Source organism: Mustela nivalis (genome assembly GCF_964662115.1).
Source record: "Mustela nivalis genome assembly, chromosome: 16".
Lineage (NCBI taxonomy): Eukaryota > Metazoa > Chordata > Mammalia > Carnivora > Mustelidae > Mustela > Mustela nivalis.
In genome coordinates, this window is record NC_139035.1 from 28436772 (window position 1) to 28457483 (window position 20712).

The 20712-nt window shown below is 43.5% G+C and overlaps 1 long non-coding RNA gene and 1 pseudogene across 3 annotated transcripts; both read right to left on the reverse strand.

The window, feature by feature from the left end:
• Positions 1-2174: 2174 nt before the first annotated feature.
• On the reverse strand, positions 2175-20385 carry LOC309850486. 2 transcript variants are annotated; one of them, XR_014304270.1, is made up of 4 exons: positions 20301-20385; positions 5464-5595; positions 4044-4136; positions 2175-2914 (listed from the first exon to the last, which is right to left on the reverse strand). It is a non-coding gene; the product is annotated as an uncharacterized lncRNA (long non-coding RNA). The 2 variants fall into 2 exon arrangements; XR_014304271.1 differs by having other exon boundaries at positions 4044-4139.
• LOC309849758 (grpE protein homolog 1, mitochondrial pseudogene) lies at positions 9123-10590 on the reverse strand (annotated as a pseudogene). The gene has a single exon. The product of its transcript is annotated as a grpE protein homolog 1, mitochondrial pseudogene (transcript).
• Positions 20386-20712: the final 327 nt, after the last annotated feature.

Consider the following 20712-nt stretch of genomic DNA (forward strand, 5'->3'; position numbering starts at 1 on the left):
ATTGATTTAAATTCTCTCTTCAGTGATGGAGGCAGGCACCGAGCTAGGAGCCAAGCCTGCCCTCAAGATGCCCACCATCTTTTGGCCGAGACAGGTATGGACGAGAGCAGAATGTCAGGAGCTTCTCTGCTTGGACTTTGAAAAAAAGAACAAAACACAAAAACCAACAAACTAAAACTTTACTGGAAGTAAATGCTTTACAGTAGCAAAGTGACAGGATGACCCTGGGGACTTTCCCCCACCCTGTGATTCTCAGTGCCTCCACAGACACACTATGCCCCAGAGCGAGCCCTTCTGGGCTTGGTGTCCTTCCCCTTGTCCACAGAGGTCCAACCAGGGTAGGGGCATTTATCTCCAAGGCAAACAGAGCTGCCTCTGTATCTGTCTGTGTTTACTCATGATGTCACATCCCTCCTGGGTTCCTGATCGATGTGACTCAGGGGTGAACTGCTGGTCAAGGTGAGTCATGCCTTGACCTACTGAACAAGCAAGACTCTGGCTCCCAGGAGGGCCCCAGTTGTTGGGGAGCTAAGCTGGAGTGAGACCCTACAGGTGAGAGGTAGCATCTGACATAAGGAGCGTCAATGGGGGGGGGGGTGTCTCAGCAGCTTACAGTGACCTCTGTCCATGCCAATGTACGTAGAGCTCCCAGTATCTCATTCCCATTTTTCAGATGGGGGGGCGGGCAAAGACTCAGTGGGATGACATGTCTTGCCCAAAGACACACAGCAAACAAGACACAGAAGGGTTTGCTTTCTGTCTGGCAGCAGGAGCAGCAAAGCCAGGCCAAGAGCAATGACTTTAAAAGGCAGGGGTGGAGGGAGTTTGAGGGGCCAGCCACAGAAAGGTGGGCCAAACTAGGTTGGAAAGAACCAGGAAACTGAAATCAGAGATTGGGGCATGGGCCCAAATTCCAGCATCTGGTATAGCTTCCTCCAAGGTGGTTTTCTGCAAAGAGCGGCTTGGGAGTCCCAGGGAAGCCCAGCATAGTTTCAGCCTGGTCACCTGGTCCGTCTGTGGCTGGTCACCTTCTCGACTGTCACACAGCTAAAAGTCAAAAAGTCAAACCAAGAAGGGTTCACCTTCAAAAAGTAATAATAATAATAATAATAATCACAAAACTTGAGATGCACCTGCCCATGAGGGGTGTGGAAATTCCATATGACTTTACAACCAGGCTCGGAGCCAGAGCTGGGGGTGAAAAGCAGGTCAGCTGATCTCAGGGTGAACTGCAATCTGTTGACAGTGAAATGGAATAATCTGGCGATCAAAGGCAGCTGTGAAGGGGGCGGGGTGGGCATGCTACAGTCCCAGAATAGGGACCGGGGACCTTCCCTCAGCCACCGGTAAGGCAGCTCTAGCCCTCCCCAGCCTCCTCCTGGCCAGGGGCCCCAGAGCAGGGCGACTGCCTGGTCTACGCCACTGCTTCTCCCTCCTGTATATTCAGATGGGGAGCCTGGCCAGGTAGCCACATCTCTGGAGAAGGGCTGCTGGGGAAAGCGTGGCCCTCACCACCCTCAGGGTCATGTGGAATACTGTCTACCCACCCATTCCTATTGATTAGGACACAAAGGGCCAGGGACACAGGGACCATTATCACCAAGACTAGAAGCTAACCTTCCCACCACACCGTCATCACACCCTATCCCACTGCAATGCCAGCAGGACACCTGAGTCAGCACATTGCAGTAGGGACAGGCCCCAGGAGCCCCGGGCTACTCCAGTGCCAAGGTCAGGCTTCCAATGGCCTGGGAACACCACAAGGCACAAATGTGGCTCCTCTTTCCCAGCAGCTATTTCTACAGGAAGAGGCATTGAGTCTACACTTGAGTCTACTCAAGAACCCAACAGCTAACTCAATCAGAACAGGAGGAAATGCAGACATCCAGATAATGGGCCTGCTTGATAGCAAAGATGCAAATGTTTTACCCCCTAAGGAGCTTCCAATAACACTTTGCACCAAAATCTCATCTCCTTTCTTGTTTGGAAGAAAGCCACTGATTAGGGGAAATCTTCTGAGACTTATAGGCCAAGAGATGGATTATCTTTTTTAGCTAATAATAATGCATGAATACTTTTATTTTGTGTCCTCTGGGAATATTGTCAGTTGTTTTGTGGGAACAATGACTGACTCAAAAGCAAAGTAGATGATTTATCTCTACAAGACTTTTATTTGCATACTTTTGAAAAATGATTCAGAAACGTATTTCTTGGAAAGTGGGTGTAAAATTAAATCCTCTGATTAAAGTAAAATAAAAGTGCTTTTAAAAAGTGGCTTAAAGATATAAACTCAACAGACAATTTTCTAGGATTTTCTAGGAGAGTCTCAATTTTAATAACATTCCCCACTCTGGTTCTCCATAATCAAATTTTTATGTGGCAGTCTATAGATCTTTTCATTTTATCTGCAAAATACGGTCTTCTCCAAAATGAAGACATTTAAATCTTTTAAAAGTTTCAAAATGTGTTTTCTTACTTTTTGGATTTTTCATTTGAAGATTCATCATGTTTTGTATACATTGACATAAACGCAATCACAAAATTTCCCAGATTTTAATTAAAATATATGTCACTTAGGAATGCTTTCTGCCGCAAAGAACAGAAACTTCAGTGCTCACATGGTTGGGGTCCCATTCGTTCTCTCTTTCCATACACCTCTCAATTCTTTGGCATCAGTCTTGTTGGTGCTTGGAGCTTGCAAGATGGCGGCCACTTCTTGAATGGACATGACCATCTTCTTTTTAGGAAGTTATGGGGGCGGGGTTTAAACAAACAATTGTCCAAACCCTAACTACTTTGCTTTACCTTCTCAGCAGAACTTTATTTACTTTGTCTCTTTGGTGAGGATGGTGTCTCTTTTGTCACTTCTAATTGCAAGGAAGACCATAAATTCAAGTTTCTTGCTCTCTATACCCTATAATAGAAAAGGGACATTGAGTATCTGACATCGTATGCCTGCTTGTTCCTTTACCAAGGCTATAGTGACTGCAGACTTTAAAGATCTCTAAAAACAACAAATAATGCAAATAATAAATGCATGCTTTTAATTGGTGAGTGCATCCTTTGAGAGTATTAAAATGGTGATGCTCTTTCCACCATGAATTTGTGACTCCTACTTCTGGGCCCAGAGTACTGCCTGACATCATAGCCAAACACATGCTTAAAGTTTTATAGCGAGTGAATTAATGAGACATTACAAACTGGCTTACATGGCAAAATCTGCCTTTTGGACTCAGCAGAGTTCCCATTGATTCTTCAGCCTTCTTTTGCTTCTTGGTCAATGTCAATGTGAGGGACATTTTTAAAGAAACGCATAAATTACTAGTCAAGGTTTTTGCCTAATTATTTATAATTGCATGCATTTGCCTAATAGAAATTTTCATTTTATGGTGAATTTCAAGATCCTCAGGGCTACTACTTCCCTTTTTAGTGAAACGGTTGCATTTCTCTCTTCATTTATTGCTCTCCTAGATCTATGAAAACTCAGACTCAGAGTGGAGGGACAATGTTAGAAAGGTAACAGATGGTCTGAGCTATTCTGGAAACAAATTCACTAGATATGCCTGGGTCCAAGCTTGAAGGGGCCCATCTGGTGAGGCGGCACCTGGCAGGTCCGTGGACACAAACATGGGTGCATAGTAAGGTGGAGGTACAGACGAAAAAGTTCACCAGAGACAGGCCTCTGCTCTATCGGAAAGAGAACTAAAGTGTTGAAAGACAAATTGTCCTAGTGGAAAAGAATATTCCAGTACATTCCACCCTCTCAGCACACCCTGCTGTTCACTCTGGGGCGGGGGGGGGGGGGGTTACTTGACAATCCAGTGTTCTGGCTTTGCTGCTGCCACAGCAGCCACAGGGAAGGACGTGAGAATTGTCTGTCTGGCTCCATAGATTTCTATAAAAGCCCTTCAAAGTGTCTTTCCCCAAGTCCGTCCTCCCAGAAAAAAACCCAAATTAAGGTAAAATTGTTCCAGAACTTATTGTGCTTATCATATTGAGATGAAATATTGGGTACATGGGGCAAGGATTTAAGTCTTACTTACAAAGAGGAAATTTGCAGACATGGTTGATGTTTGGCATTCATTAAATACAGAAAACAAAGCTGCTTAGGAAAAGGAAGTTTGGAATTTCCTCTGCTGCTGTTTTCCCATGGAAAAAAACAAAAGGACAAATGAAGGCAGGCCAGGCTTATCCACTCCCACGAATGCAGCCAATTCCCCCCATGAAGCCAATCACTGAGGGGTTTTCAGGACAACAGACAAGTGTTTCTCGCTTTCTGCTCTTGGAAAAGTAAAGACTGTTCAGGTTATCTTGGCCTCTGGCAAACAGCCTCTCCTCACAGAAGCCAATCTGTGCCTAGAGAATAAGACTTCAGAGTAAGCACTGTGGACAGAAGTTTGGAAAAAAAAAAAAATCAGACAATTTTAGAACTGACAGTAACCTGAAGACCAACCACCCTATTCTGGAGGTGAACAGGCTGAGACCAAGAAGTGGAAAATGCCACGCCTAGTCCTCCATACTGATAGAGGCAAACTGGAACGTGATCCTCTGTCTCCTAGCCCTGTGCTTATCACTCCATAAGCAGCTACATGGATGTAGCTACAAGTGGCTACAAAGTCCCTTTCACCCAAGTATAAATATTCAAAATTACGTATAAAATGTAACAAAAATATTTTAACATGCAGCTGAGTTTGGGGGAAAAATAAAGGAAACACCAAATGCCAATAACACAAAGGGAAGCAAAACAAGCCCTTGGGACAGATGATATGGCAGCCATTGGGTGTGGGGTTGGGAGTGTTAGAGCTGGAGATGTGCCCCAGTGGTCAGAGTTTTCAAATGTTTTAAGTCCTGCTTGTATAAGGACTTGTGACCTGTACAAAATGGAGAGTAGACACAAGACCTATTCACACCGGTGAGACCCTAGGAGACTGCATGTCAGTTAGAGGGGCACTAGAAAGTACTTTTGGGTAGGGGTACAGAGGAATTTGGCTTTATTGGGGTGTTTAGTAGAAAAAAATACCAACCTAAGAGAAATTAACCTACCAGGCCTGTGACATGGGGCAGGAGCAAAGTCTGAATTTTATACTCTTCCTTGGTAATCTTTTTTTATTTTTATTTTTTTCTGAAGTAAGCTCTCCACCTCGTGTAGAGCCCAATGTGTGGCCTGAACTCAGGGCCCCAGGATCAAGACCTGTCCTGAGATCAAGAGTTAGATGCTTAACCAACTGAACCACCCAGATGCCCCACCCTTGGTGATCTTTTTGGAGTGCCTGGCAGAAACAGATGTAAAGCTTGTCTGAAGGAACACTTTATAACCCAGGCCACATGAGGGTTTTGTAGACAAAGTGGATCACCACTAAAGATGACCTCGTGATAATTACCAGAGCCACCAACATGGGCTCCATTCACACCAAAACCATGAAAAAGGCAGCCTGGGTCACCACTGAGAAATATTACATGTACCTAGACAATGACTCCCATGCCAACAACCAGGTGTGCGAGGAGATTGCCATTACTCCCAGCAAGAACACAGGCCATGCCACACATCTGACAAAGTGGAGTGAGAAGGGCCCAGTGAGTGGTATCTCCATCAATCTGCAGCAGAAGAAGAGAGAAAGGAAAGATGATAATGTAGCTGAGGTCTCCATCCTGGATCAGGAAATCACTGAAGTTGATTCTGACACTAAGGAAATGTTGAAACTCTTGGATCTGGACAGTCTAGCAACCTGCAGGTCATGCAGTCTACAGTTGGGATGAATTGCAAAATACCATGGAGAGTCATTTGAATCTTCTTGCTGTGCTGTGATACCTTCAATAAACCTTAAACAACAACAACAAATTCCCAAAACAGATAAGGAAATGTTGTGATTTACCATGATAGAGAATCAGTAAACACAATCGTGGCTAAATGAAATGATAAATAACCAAACCAGACAAAAGAAAATCAGTAAATAGAAACTACACAGGACTATGTGGGAGAGACTATAAAACAATATTTTAAATGATTACACAGATGAAGGAATAGAAACCATAACGAAATAACATTCAAAAAAGAAACTGGAAGATCCCATAAAAAGAGATTAGATTAGCAATTTTGAAACTTCCAACAAAGCGAAGTTCAGACCTAGTTGGCTTCCCTGATGAATGTTACTATACAGTTAAAGAAAAATAAATACCAATTCTTCATAAACTCTTCCAAAAACAGAAGATGAGGGAATACTTCCCAGGTTGTTCTATAGGGTCAGATTTTGCCCAGTTATCAAAACCAAAGATATTACAAGAAAAAAACACATCAAAGTTCTTTATGATATAGATGTGAGAGTCATCAACAAAATACTAGCAAACTGAATCCACCAGTAATAAAAAGGCTTATACACCATGACTAAGTGGAATTTATGGCAGGAATGCAAGGTTGATTCAAAATACAGAAGTTCAATCATTGTAATATACCAAACCAACAGAACAAAGGATGAAAAAAACCCATGATCATTTCAACAGACACAGAAAAAGCATTTGACAAAAGTCTAACATTTTCATGATAACAACACTTGACAAACTAGGAATAGAAGGGAATTTCCTCAATCTGATGATAAGGTTATATCTATCTATCTATCTATCTACCTATATAGAAACGTTTTATATATATATATATATATATATATATATATATATATATAATTTATATATATTAAATTATATATAGAGAAATATATCATATTTCCTAAATATATATATATTTATAAATATATATAGAAATATATCATTTATATTTCTGCATACTCTCAATGGACAATCAGAAAATGAAAATAAGAACACAGTTCAGTTTACAAAAGGATCAAAAATACTTAGGATTAAATTTAAAAAAAAAAGTACTGTAGGGGTGCCTGGTGGCTCAGTCAGAAGTGTCTGACTCTTCATTTCAGCTCAGGTCACGATCTCAGTGTCATGAGATGGAGCCCCATGTTGGGCTCTGTTCTAGGCATGGAGTCTGCCAGAGATTCTCTCCCTCTGCCCCTCTCCCTCCTTGAGTGCTCTCTCTCTCTAAGATAAATAAATAAATAAAATCTTTCTTCAAAGGAAGTGTAACTTACACTTTGAAAACTACAAAACATTGCTTGAAGAAATGTAAGACCTAGATAAATGGGAGGACATTTCATGTTCATGAATCAAAAGAGCTAACACTGTTAAGACAGTAATACTTCCCAAATTGATCTGCAGATTCAACAAAACCCTCATCAAAATCCCAGATGCTTTTCCTGCATAAATTAATAAGCAAATCCTAAAGTTGATATGGAGATACAAGGTACCAGCAATAGCCAAAAACAATCTTGAAAAAGTCAAAGGACTCACACTTCCCAGTTTCAAAATTTACAACAAAACTACGGTAATCAAGGCAGTATGTATAACAGTTCAGTGATAGGACAGACATATTTATCAGTTGAATAGAATGGGAAGTCCAGAGACAAATCCTTACATTAAGTGTCAATTTTTCTTTTAAAAGATTTTATTTATTTATCTGACAGAGAGATTAGAGAGAGATCACAAGTAAGCAGAGCAGCAGGCAGAGGGAGAGAGAGAGGCAGATTCTGATCAGGGAGGCTGATATGGGGCTTGATCCCAGGACCCTGGGATCGTGACCTGAGCCGCCTAACCAATTGAGCCACCCAGGTGTTCTAGTCAATTGATTTTTGACAAGGGCGCCAAGACAATTCAAATGAGGGAAATAATCTTCTCAACAAATAGTGTTGGGGCAATTGGATAGCCATAAGCTGCAGGATAAGGTTGGAACCCTTTCTTATGCTAGATCCAAAAATTTACTCAAAATGAAATGTAGATCTAAATATAAGAGCTTAAACTATAATACTCTTAGATGAACACATGGTGGTAAATCTTTGTGACCTCCGGTTGGGCAAGATTTCTTATGACACCAAAATCAGAAGCAACAACAGAAAAAAAAAATAGATAAATAGTATGCAAAATTCAATTTTGTATGTGTGTTTCAAAGGACAATGCACAGATTGGAGTGGCAGGGATCTGCTGGGTTTTGAGACACCAGGCAGAGCTGTGTGCCAGAGACAGAGACACATGGTAACAGGATGGGTGAGCTTGGAGTGCGGCCGGAGGACAGGGAGATGGGAGTGACTGAGTGCTTTTCTCTGAGGGTGCACTGAGGAGTGGGACCCTGAGCTCTCGGCTCCTCTGGGCCAGATATTAGGAAGCTGCCATTTTCATTCTTATTCTCCAGAGCTCTATGGAACATGTTCAGGAAATAAAAGCTCCCAAGGGCAAACCCAAGCAGATTACTTAGCCTGGCCCCTAGCAAGGGGGTTGCAATTCTGCCTTGGACAAAGACACTTGAGAATCACTACAACAGGCCCCTTTCCCAGAAGATCAGCATGAAATTCAGCCAACACTTGATAAGTTCACTTATCAAGGAGAACAGTGGAATTCCAGAGGAGGAGAAGGCAAAGCATGGAATTCATGGCTTTCTCCCCATAATTCTTTAGTTTTGCAAAGTTAATTAATTTTTTAACTTATTTTTTCTTATTCTAATTTTTTTTAACTTTTACTCTTTCCCCTTTTAATGTTTTTAAACTAGTTTATCTTAACAATACCTTTCATTAAAAAAATCTTTTTTTTTTAGTATAAATTAAATTTTTAATTATGGGAATACTACCTACATCTTTCAAAATTACAAGCAAAGTCAACCGCCCCACCTTTCTTACGTAGTAAATGAATTAATAGTGTTGGCCTTCGGTCCCAGACATACCTTTCTACAGCACAGATAGCAGGAGGCTGGATTTTGTCTGGTCTGTAACCGCTCACTCTCAACACCCCGTTGTGAATGAGCAACAGAGGGGGCTACAGAGTGGTGCAGACCCGTCCCCAGTCCCCTCCCCAGGGCCGTGGATGGCAACATCTGTCCCCAGCCAAGCCCCCCCCCCCCCCCCCCCCCCCCCGTTTTCCTCCTGCTCTCCCTTCCCACGGGGAAGCTACCACGTGTGTCATGTCTGAGTGTCAAGCACAAGGCTTTGGGATTTGAGCTGAGAGCAGGAAAGCGGAATCCTGCTCAGTGTAGGTGGGTCTCCTCCACCAAAGTACACAAAACAGTTTCCAGAAAATAGGAAAATAAACACATTAGGGCTTTAATCCTCTTAAATAAAATTTGAAAACTAAACACTGACATTTAAAATGTGCGAAGCATGCAATCCTTGGATTTTGAGCAAGTCCGTCTTTCTACGGTAAAGACCTTCCGGTCATCAGTAAGTGGCTACTAGAGATCTGAACATTTCTGCAAATAGATGAACAAAAGGTCAAGAGTGACTGATTTTGTTAAATTCAGTAACGGGCAAAATAAGCTGGTGAGGCCTGTTCAGGCACATGTGCTCACTTCCCATCTCCAGAAGGAAGCCGGAAGTCGGGTATTTTCGTTGCTAGACCGTAACGAATTACAAATGAATTTGTATGTTCTTCAGTGAGGGCATGGCGAAACTTTTCTAAGCAGGAAGAACACGCTCAAGCTCTCGCCTTCCCTTCTGCACAGGAAGGTTCGGGCTGAGCGCCCGGGACCCGGGTGAGCCATAGCGCGCAGCCCAAGTGGGGTTCCCGAAGGCATTGACTCATTTATGGTACCTGGACGTCGCTAGGCTTTAACCAGCTAGAGCATGATTCATGACCCTCTGGGTCCAGTCGTGTCCTGCCGGCCTGTTCTCTAAGCATGTAGAGCGATGAAAGGTGTATTAAAAATCAACGAACAGACTCCCGAATTTAAGTTCATTCACGCATCTGTGAAACCGGCTTCATTTTCTGTTTAGCCACTGGTTACTAAAGCTTTCCAACAAGGACAGGGAAAGGGTCAAAGGTATTCACAAGAGCTACAGCAGGGGATCGCAAAGAACCCACGGGAGCCCCATGAGGCCACTAAGCTGCCTTCACCACCCCCACCAGTGCGGGTCTCAGGGTGCGCCCGTGCAGCTTGTACCCCACTTTGCTGACCAGCGCCACCGTGCCGGGCTCCTTGCCCTACACTGGTGTGTGGAACAGGGCCTCGTGCTCATAGGGGTCGAACCTGGCACCCACGGGGTTCAGCCGCAGCAAGCCGTGTTTGGTGAACACCTTCTGGATCTGGACCTCCGTCATCAGGAGCCCCTCACAGAGGTTCTTGAGGTGAGGATTGTCGTCTCTGACCTCCTCCTTCGGGACACTCTGCGTCGCCTTCTCCAAGATATCTGCGACCTCCAGCAAGTCCTTACAGAAGCCCTGGATGCCGTGTAATTTTGCCTCCTCCACCAATTTCTGGCTCCTCTGCCTCAAGTTCTCAGTGTCTGCCAAAGCTCGCTTATATTTTTCCACAGTCTCCTTCAGCTGCTCTTCTAGCTTGACCTTCTCGTCCAGGAGTATCTTCTCTGGGGAAGGAGTATCTGTCTTCTGTTCATTCTGACTCACGTCCTCTTCCAGGTTCTGGCCACTGTTCTTCTGTTTTGTAGCTGTGCACAGCAGCCGAGGAGATGGTCTGAGAGACAGGTAAGCTGGGAGACTTTGCTGCGCCAGCCTCACACACCGAGCCGCCATGACTGCCGCCGCCGCCGCCGCCCTAAAAAAAATCTTTTTGAACCTTCATTATTATAGTCATATTTTATCCTTCATTGTATCTAACTTTTTAAAAAATATTTATTTATTTATTTATCAGAGAGAGAGAGAGAAAGAGAGCAAGCACAGGTAAGCAGAGTGGCACGCAGAGGCAGAAGAAGAAGCAGACTCCCTGCCAAGCAAGAAGCCTGGGATCAAGCCCCGCATCAGGCTCTCTGCTCAGCAGGGAGCCTGCTTCCCTTCCTCTCTCTCTGCCTGCCTTTCTGTTTACTTGTGCTCTCTGTCAAATAAATAAATAAAATCTTTAAAAAATTTAAAAAAATGTTTTGGGATACAACTTCTTCTAATTGATCAAAATATACCCTAAATTTAGCACAGGGCTTTGTTCTAGTTTCCAGCCTGAGCAAATTCTCTCTACTTTCTTTTTCTTTCTTTTCCCAACCAACTTATCTTATCAACTCCTTTTTAGAATTTTTTTTTAAATTTTCATCTTTATAGTCATATTCCATCCTTTCATCGTGTTTACCCTTATTTTTGTATATATACGTATATATGTATATATATATATATGTGTGTGTGTGTGTGTGTGTAAATGTTTTTCTTTTTTTTAAGATTTTATTTATTTATCTGACAGACAGAGATCCAAGTAGGCAGAGAGGCAGGCAGAGAGAGAGAGGAGGAAGCAGGCTCCCCGCTGAGTAGAGAGCCCAATGCGGGGCTCGATCCCAGGACCCTGGGATCATGACCTGAGCCAAAGGCAGAGGCTTTAACCCACTAAACCACCCAGGTGCCCCAAAAGTTTTTCTTTCTTTAAAATTTTGGGAGATAGTTTCTTCTAAGAGACCAAAATACAGTCAAAATTAAGTGGGTGGCTCTGTTCCACTCACCAGTCTAATATATATATATATTTCTTTTTTTCTCTATTAAAAAAAAAGATTTTATTATTTATTTATTTGACAGACAGAGATCATAAGTAGGCAGAGAGAGAGAGAGAGAGAAGCTCTCTGCTGAGCAGAGAGCTCAATACGGGGCTCAATCCCAGGACCCTGAGACCATGACCCAAGCCGAAGGCAGAGGCTTAACCCACTGAGCCACCCAGGCACCCTTTTAATTTTTTTTTTTTTTTACTTCTTTTTACCCCTTTTCTTACCCCCACAGTTTGGGGTCTCTCTGATTTGGGTAATGCACATTTTTCTGGGGTCTTTGCCACCCTTTTAGTATTTTATTCTCTCCTTCATATATTCTTATCTGGATAAAATGAAAAGGGGGAAAAACTCACTACAAAAAAAAAGTACAAGAGGCAGTACCGAAGGCCAGGGACCTAATCAATATGGACATTGTTAATATCCAGATCTAGAGTTCAGAATGACGATTCTCAAGGTGCTAGCTGGTCTCGAAAAAGGCATGGAAGATATTAGAGAAAACCTCTCTGGAGAAATAAAAGAACTAAAATCTAACCAAGCTGAAATCAAAAAAGCTATTAATGAGGTACAATAGAAAATGGAGGCTCTTACTGCTAGGATAAATGAGGCAGAGGAGAGAATTAGTGATATAGAAGACCAAATGATGGAGAATAAAGAAGCTGAGCAAAAGAGAGACAAACAGCTACTGGACCATGAGGGGAGAATTTGAGAGATAAGTGAAAGCATAAGACAAAACAACATTAGAATAATTGGGATTCCAGAAGAAGAAGAAAGAGAGAGGGGGAGGAGAAGGTATATTGGAGTGAATTATTGTAGAGAATTTCCCTAATATGGCAAAGGGAGCAAGCATCAAAATCCAGGAGGCACAGAGAATTCCCCTCAAAATTAATAAGAATAGGTCCACACCCTGTCATCTAATAGTAAAACTTACAAGTCTTAGTGACAAAGAGAAAATCCTGAAAGCAGCCCAGGACAAAAAGTCTATAACATACAGTGGTAAAAATATTAGATTGGCAGCAGACTTATCCACAGAGACCTGGCAGGCCAGAAAGAACTGGCATGATATAGTCAGAGCACTAAATGAGAAAAACACATGCAGCCAAGAATACTATATCCAGCCAGGCTGTCCTTTAAAACAGAAGGAGAGATAAAAAGCTTCCAGGACAAACAAAAACTAAAAGAATTTGTAAACACCAAACCAGTTCTACAGAAAATATTGAAAGGGGTCCTCTAAGCAAAGAGAGAGCCTAAAAGTAGTAGACCAGAAAGGAACAGAGACAGTATACAGTAAGAGTCACCTTACAGGCAATACAATGGCACTAAATTCCTATCTCTCAATAGTTACCCTGAATGTAAATGGGCTAAATGCCCCAATCAAAAGACACAGGGTATCAGAATGGATTAAAAAAAAAAAAAACCCATCAATATGCTGTCTACAAGAAACTCATTTTAGACCCAAAGACACCTCCAGATTTAAAGTGAGGGGGTGGAAAATAATTTACCATGCTAATGGACATCCAAAGAAAGCTGGGGTGGCAATCCTTATATCAGATCAATTAGATTTTAAGCCAAAGACTATAATAGGGGATGCGGAAGGACACTATATCATACTCAAAGGGTCTGTCCAACAAGATCTAACAATTTTAAGTATCTATGCCCTAACATGGGAGCAGCTAACTCTATAAACCAATTAATACCAAAATCAAAGAAACACATTGACAATAATATGATAATATTAGGGGACTTTAACACACACCCCTCCCCCACTGAAATGGACAGATCATCCAAGCAAATAAGGGCCTTAAATCACACACTGGACCAGATGGCCATCACAGATATATTCAGAACATTCCATCCCAAAGCAACAGAATACACATTCTTCTCTAGTGCACATGGAACATTCTCCAGAATAGATCACATCCTGGGTCACAAATCAGGTCTCATCGCTATCAAAAGATTGGGATCATTCCCTGCATATTTTCAGACCACAATGCTCTGAATCTAGAACTCAATCACAAGAGGGAATTTGGAAAGAACCCAAATACATGGAGGCTAAAGACCATCTCTCAAAAGAATGAGTGGGTCAACCAGGAAATTTAAGAAGAATTGAGAAAATTCATGGAAACAAGTGATAATGAAAACACAATGGTTCAAAATCTGTGGGACACAGCAAAGGCAGTCCTGAGAGGAAAATATATAGCGGTACAAGCCTTTCTCAAGAAACAAGAAAGGTCTCAAATACACAACCTAATTCTACACCTAAAGGAGCTGGAGAAAGAATAGCAAAGAAAGCCTAAACCCAGAAGGAAAAGAGAAATAATAAAGATCAGAGCAGAAATCAATGAAATAGAAACAAACAAACAAAACAACCCAATAGAACATATCAACAAAACTAGGAGCTGGTTCTTTGAAAGAATTAATAAGACAGATAAACCCCTGGCCAGACTTATCCAAAAGAAAAGAGAAAGGACCCAGATAAATAAAATCATGAATGAAAGAGCAGAGATCACAACCAACACCAAAAAAATACAAACAATTATAAGAACATATTATGAGCAACTATATGCCAGCAAATTTGACAATCTGGAAGAAATGGATGCATTCCTAGAGACATATAAACTACCAAAAGTGAACCAGGAAGAAATAGAAAACCTGAACAGACCCATAACCAGCAAGGAGATTGAAGCAGTCATCAAAAATCTCCCAACAAACAAAAGCCCAGGGTCAGACGGCTTACCAGGGGAATTCTACCTAACACTTAATGAAGAATTAATTCCTATTCTCCTGAAACTGTTCCAAAAAATAGAAATGGAAGGGAAAGTTCCAAACATATTTTATGAGGCCAGCATTACCTTGATCCCCAAACCAAAGATCCCATCAAAAAAGAGAATTACAGGGCCGCCTAGGTGGCTCAGTGGGTTAAAGCCTCTGCCTTCTACTCAGGTTGTGATCCTAGGGGCCTGGGATCGAGCCCCACATCGGCTCTCTGCTTGGTGGGGAGCCTGCTTCTCTTTCTCTCTCTGCCTGCCTCTCTGCCTGCTTGTGGTCTCTGCCTCTCAAGTGAATAAATTAAAATATATATATATATATATATATATATATTTAAAGATTGTATTTATTTATTTGACAGACAGAGATCACAAGTAGGCAGAGAGGCAGGCAGAGAGAGGAGGAAGCAGGCTCCCTGCTGAGCAGAGAGCCCGATGTGGGACTCGATCCCAAGACCCTGAGATCATGACCTGAGCCGAAGGCAGCGGCTTAACCCACTTAAAATCTTAAAACAAAAATTTTTTTAAAAAAGAGAGAATTACAGATCAATATCCTTGATGAACATGGATGCAAAAATTCTCACCAAAATGCTATCCAATAGGATCCAACAGTACATTAAAAGGATTATTCACCACGACACAGTGGGATTTATTTTAGGGCTGCAAGTTTGGTTCAACATTTGCAATCAATCAATGTGATATAATACATTAATAAAAGAAAAAACATGAACCATATGATACTCTCAATAGATGCTAAAAAAGCATTTGACAAAGTACAGCATTCTTTCTTGATCAAAACTCTTCGAAGTGTAGGGATAGAGGGTACATACCTCAATACCATCAAAGCCATCTATGAAAAAAACCACAGCAAATATCATTCTCAATGGAGAAAAACTGAGAGCTTTTCTGCTAAGGTCAGGAACATGGCAGGGATGTCTATTATCACCACTGCTATTCAACATAGTACTAGAAGTCCTAGCCTCAGCCATCAGAAAACAAAAAGAAATTAAAGACATCCAAATCAGCAAAGAAGAAGTCAAACTATCACTCTTTGCAGATGATATGATACTTTATTAGAAAACTGAAAAGACTCCACTCCACATCTGCTAGAACTTGTACAGGAATTCAGTAAAGTGTCAGGATATAAAATCAATGCTCAGAAGTCAGTTGCATTTCTATACATCAACAATAAGACAGAAGAAAGAAAAATTAAGGAGTCAATCCCATTTACAATTGCTCCCACAACCACAAGATACCTAGGAATAAACCTAATCAAAGAGGCAAAGAATCTATACTCAGAAAACTATAAAGTACTCATGAAAGAGATTGAGGAAGACACAAAGAAATGGAAAAAATGTTCCATGCTCCTGGATTGGAAGAATAAATATTGTGAAAATGTCTATGCTACCTAAAGAAATCTACACACATTTATTGCAATCCCTATCAAAATCCCATCCATTTTTTTCAAAGAAATGGAAAAAATAATCCTAAAATTTATATGGAACCAGAAAAGACCTTGAATAGTCAGAGGAATGTTGAAAAAGAAAGCCAAAGTTGGTGGCATCACAATTCCGGACTTCAATCTCTATTACAAAGCTGTCATTATCAAGACAGTATGGTACTGGCACAAAAACAGACACATAGATTGCTGGAGCAAAACAGAGAGCCCAGAAATAGACCCTCAACTCTATGGTCAACTAATCTTTGACAAAGCAGGAAAGAATGTCTCATGGAAAAAAGACAGTCTCTTCAACAAATGGTGATGGGAAAATTGGACAGCCACATGCAGAAAAATGAAACTGGACCTTTTCCTTATACCACACATGAAAATAGACTCAAAATGGATGAAGGACCTCAATGTGAGACAGGAATCTATCAAAATCCTTGAGGAGAACACAGGCAGCAACCTCTTCGACTTCAGCTGTAGCAACTTCTTCCTAGGAACATCACCAAAGGCAGGGGAAGCAAGGGCAAAAATGAACTATTGGGTCTTCATCAAGATCAAAAGCTTCTGCACAGCAAAGGAAACAGTCAACAAAACCAAAAACACAACTGACAGAATGGGAGAAGATATTTGCAAACGACATATCAGATTAAGGGCTAGTGTCCAAAATCTATAAAGAACTTAGCAAACTCAACAGCCAAACAACAAATAATCCAATCAAGAAATAGGCAGAGGACATGAACAGACATTTCTGCAAAGAAGACATCCAGATGACCAACAGACACATGAAAAAGTGCCTCACATCACTCGGCATCAGGGAAATACAAACCAAAGCACAATGAGATACCACCTCACACCAGTCAGAATGGCCAAAATTAACAAGTCAGGAAATGACAGATGCTGGCAAGGATTCGGAGAAAGGGGAACCCTCCTACACCCTACACTGTTGGTGGGAATGCAAGCTGGTGCAACCACTCTGGAAAACAGCATTGAGTTTCCTCAAAAAGTTGAAAATAGAGCTACCCTACGACCCATCAATCACACTCGTGGGTATTTACTCTAAAGATATGAATGTAATGATCCGAAGGGGCATGTGCACACAAATGTTTATAGCAGCAATGTCTACAATAGCCAAACTATGAAAAGAACATAGATGTCTATCAACAGACGAATGGATAAAGAAGATGTGGTGTATATATATATATACCATATATATATATATATATATATATATATATATATATGCTGTATATATACATGGTGTATATATGAAAATATACACCATGTATATATATATATATGTATGTATAGATAGATAGATAAAATGGAATACTATGCACCCATCAAAAGAAATGAAATCTTGACATTTGTGACAATGTGGATGGAACTAGAAGGTATTATTCTGAGCAAGATAAGTCAATCAGAGAAAGACAACTATCATATGATCTCCCTGATATGAGGAAGTTGAGAGGAAATTTGGGGGGCTTGGGGGTAGGAAGAGAATAAATGAAACAAGATGGGATCAGGAGGGAGACAAACCATCAGAGACACTTAATCTCACAAAACAAACTGAGGGTTGCTGGGGGGAGGGGGGAGGGAGAGGGTGTTTGGGTTATGGACATTGGGGAGGGTATGTGCTATGGTGAGTGCTGTGAAGTGCGTAAATCTGGTGATTCACAGACCTGTACCCCGGGGCTAATAATACACTATATGTTAATGAAAAAATTAAAAAAAAATTTTAATAAAGGTTAAGTCTCTGCTCTCTTTCTAGCTCCTCGGTGGCCTGGCTTGCAGCAGTGAGTGAAATGACCCATTCATCAGAAGGCACAGAGGTGAGTGCTATGACAAAAGGTGACTGGCAAAGTTAAGGCAGGGATTTTCTTTCTTTCTTTCTTTCTTTTTTTTAGGTTAGTTGTTTGTTTGTTTGTTTCCAAAAGCAGGTTTTTGTTTTTGTTTTTTTAAGATTTTGTTTATTTATTTGACAGGCAGACATCACAAGTAGGCAGAGAGGCAGGCAGAGAGAAAGGAGGAAGCAGTTTCCCTGCTGAGCAGAGAGCCCAATGCGGGACTTAATCCCAGGACCCTGAGACCATGACCTAAGCTGAAGGCAGAGGTTTAACCCACTGAGCCACTCAGGCACCCCCTTTTAAAAAAATTTTTATTTAGTTATTTGATTGAGAGAGAGAGAGACAGTTGCTTAACCAACTGAGCCACCCAGGCACCCTAAGGCAAGGATTTTCAAGCTTAAATGAAAACCAGAAGAGCCTAATACATATTGGTGGTAATTATAAGGTCATAAGTTCATCTCAATATGGCAAATGAAACCCACTTGGCAAATCTTAGGAGTCAAATGCTAGAAATCTGTTAAGGAAGGAGACAGCTGCTTCCGCCGCCTGAAACCAACACCCAAGAACGTATATAATCTTTTGGTTCCCAAGCATGATGTTTTACAACTTGCAAAACCTGGTAACATTGTCCCAGAGTCCAAGTGGTTGTTTCTGTTCTAAGTCCAGCCGCATCTCATTCTCTTTGTGTCCCGTTCTGGGCCGCGCGGCATCTTCTTCGTGTGCATTTCCAATTGAACTTTTATCGCAAAAGCAGTTTAGAAGCTTTATATCCTAACATCTCATAAAAGATGCAACTGCACCCAAATGGAAGCTTTTAAAAACTAGAATTAGACCTCCTTATTGGGAGGATGTCTCAGGTAGTAAGCCAGGGTTCCTGTTGGGAGAAATCTGGTCTGGATCCTTGGGATCTGGGCTGGGGCTGGGGTGGAGACAGAACACATCGAGTGCTGAAAAGGAGTTATCTCCACAACACCTAAGCTCACCGCGGTTTTCTAAACCTAGTAACCATCTCATGAATAGCAGAGCTATTTTACATTGAGTTAAAGGTCGTTCTTAAAGTTTAAAAACGAACAGCCAAGTTTCTGCAACCAGATCTTGGCATTTATTAAGTTTCTAATACATTGGGAGCTTCCAAAATTACAGGTGGCAGCCCCTTTCTTTTCTTTCTTTTTTATTTTTTTTAAGATTTTATTTATTTATGTATTTATTTGATAGAGATCACAGCAGGCAGAGAGGCAGGCAGAGAGAGAGGGGGAAGCGGCTCCCTGCTGAGCAGAGAGCCCCATGCGGGCTCAATCCCAGGACCCAGAGATCATAACTCAAGCCAAAGGCAGAGGCCCAACTCACTGAGCTACCCAGGCACCCCGGCAGCCCCTTTCTCCATCTATGGGAGACCATGCCCTAGGATCCCACAGATCTTTGAGGTCAGCGAGTGGGGTGAGCAGGACAGGGGGTCAAACAGGGAAATCCATACAACTGTGGGACAGGAGACCCTCTTCCTGCAGTCCCCAAAAGGCAGCAGGGAGCGGCGCGCGCGGAAAGCGTGGGTCTCGGGGACCCACCGCCCTCCCCCTCCCCCGCCCCCGTGCGGGCTCTGTCCAAGTAGAACAGCATCCATCACGAGGTACTGACGCCTCGCGGGATCCGGGTCGCATCGTCACCAGGAGCTCTTCCACCGCAGCAAAAAGGCAAGGGATCCAGACGAGCCTGGGGCGCCTCAGGGGGGGACGCCCCGCCCACTCGGCCCGCCAACCCTCCTCCCGGCCCGCCCCGGCCTCTCGGCCCCGCCCACTCGGCCGCCAGGTGGGTGTCCGCCTACCTGGCCCCGCCCACCCCGCACGCCTCAGGGGGCAGCCCTACCCCCCAGCGGGGTCTGGCTGCGTCTCCTCAGCTCCTCAGGGGTGGTGGCTGCGCTACAAGTTTGGAAATTTTGGCGGCGGAGGAGCGCGCCAGCATTTCGAAGCCGAAGGCTGTGGCAGTAGCCGACCTTCGAGGGCCCTTCATCCGCGCCCCGGCGCTCCCGCAGCCCAGAGTCGGGCGGCCACGAGACTCGGCAGCGTCCTCTCGCGTTCGCCCGCCGGACGGCTGCAGCCCTGTCACGGGGGCCGGAGGAGGTGAACCCGCTCGCAGAGAGCACCTGCCGGGTAAGCGAGCCCGGGACCTCGGGATTTGAGGGCGGGAGGCCCGGGGACCGGGGGCGGGGCGCGGCTGGGGGTGCGGGGAGGCCCGGGACCCGTGGACGGGGGTCGGAGTTTGGGGCTGCGGGAAGCGGGGAGGCCGCACCGCGGCTCGCGGTCGTCGCCGGGGGAGGGTCGGGGCGAGGAGCGGACTTAACGCGGAACACCCTCCCCCGTTCCCCTCCCAGCGCTGGAGCTGCCTTGCTACCCGTACGTTTCACAGCCCAACGTGTCGGTAGGGCGTCGGAGAAAGGGGGGCGTGGGGTGGGGTCTGTCCCCTCCCTGAGGGCCGCGTCCTCGGGTCGGCTGCCCCTCGAGGTCGGAGACGCGCAGGTGTGGCCGCTGTGCCCGAGCTCTCCCCGCGCGCGAGCAGCGCCCAGTTCCTGCGCGCGGGGTCGGGGGCGAGCGCCGCGCCAGGGGCGCCTCTGGGGGGCTCCGCGGGCTGCCGGCCTTAGCCGCCGCCCTCGGGGACCCTGCCGCGTGCGGCGCTGCGAGCCGCTCGGCCTGGACACACCGACAGCTCCGCAAAGTCCCAGTAAAATGGACCTAACCTGCAGGAAAGCGTTGACGGTCATTCCCTTAACTTGGGTTTCTCGTGAAGGCGGTTTTCCAGTAACAGACACAGATGTAGAATAGTGGCCAGTTTAAGTACTTGTAAATGCGTTCCAGTTGAGATAAGATACGTGCTTAATCATTGGCTATTCACAGACTACAAAACAACTTTTGTTTTAATCCGGCGTAGGCTCTTTGGACACAAGTTCTCCCAATTAATTTGTAGCAATTTTTAAAGCCTACAGTTTGGTCACTTGTATAGATTTTTTTTTTTTTTAACCTTGAAATTGGTTTCTAGAGTGAATTCCTGAAATCAGAGAGGCTTATGGACTGTTGTAGGATAAGAATGAAGAAGAGCATGAAAATATATTCATAATGTATCCTTGGGGTTCGATATAATTGATTCCCTTC